Raw genomic sequence first — 1,082 nt, 5'->3', positions numbered from 1 at the left:
CTGGCTGGCTGTGAAGCCATGTCTAATTTTATTGGACCGAGGTTTCAACTTATCATCACAAGAGCTTGTTGATTTCTATCAATCTTGCTGTTGGAGCAATGATCTGCTAAGGCTTGGCTAGCCATTGGCCATGTCTTGTGTTTTGGACCGGAGCTTTCTTTGAAAGCTTGGCTGGCTATGAAGCCATGTCTAATTCCTGGACCGGAGTCTTAGACTAGAATTGCAATGATTCCTGGAATTCTCATTAAGAATTTTGATATCTTTATTTTCTTTTCCACTTAATTTTCGAAAAATCCAAAAAAAAAAATTTACAAAATCATAAAAACCAAAAATATTTTATGTTTCTTGTTGAGTCTAGAGTCTCATTTTAAGTTTGGTGTCAATTGCATGTTTTTGTTCTTCTTGCATTCATTCATGTATCTTAAGTGATCTTCAAGATGTTCTTGATGATTTACTTACTCTGATCTTTAATTCTCTTGTCTTGAGTATTTTTGTTGTTTTTCATATGCATTCTCAACTTGTTAGTGTCAGTAGTGTACAAACTTCTAGGTTTGGTGTCCTGCATGCATTGTTTATTTGATTTTAGTTGCATTTTGATTATTCCTTATTATTAAAAATCCAAAAAAATATTTTTAATTTGTGTCTTTTCAAGTCAATAATACAGAGAATTGAAGATTCAAAACATACAGCAGAGGAATTACACAGAAAAAGCTGGGCGTTCAAAACGCCCAGTGAAGAAGGCAAACTGGCGTTTAAACGCCAGCCAGGGTGCCTGGCTGGGCGTTTAACGCCCAAGAGGGTAGTGCTTTGGGCGTTAAACACCAGAATGTGCACCATTTTAGGCGTTTAACGCCAGGATGGCACAAGAGGGAAGATTTTGTTTTCAATTCAAATTTTTTTCAAGTTTTCAACATTTTTCAAAATCAAATCTTTTTCAAATCATATCTTTTCAATCAAATCTTTTTCAAAATCAATTTTTTTCCATTTTCAAAAATACTTGCTATCAATTAATGATTTGATTCAACATTTCAAGTATGTTGCCTTTTCTGTTGAAAAAGGTTTAATGTTTGAATCATATCTTT

The sequence above is a fragment of the Arachis duranensis genome, chromosome 10 (genome assembly GCF_000817695.3).
Source record: "Arachis duranensis cultivar V14167 chromosome 10, aradu.V14167.gnm2.J7QH, whole genome shotgun sequence".
Classification (NCBI taxonomy): domain Eukaryota; kingdom Viridiplantae; phylum Streptophyta; class Magnoliopsida; order Fabales; family Fabaceae; genus Arachis; species Arachis duranensis.
This window is presented reverse-complemented; position numbering follows the sequence as displayed.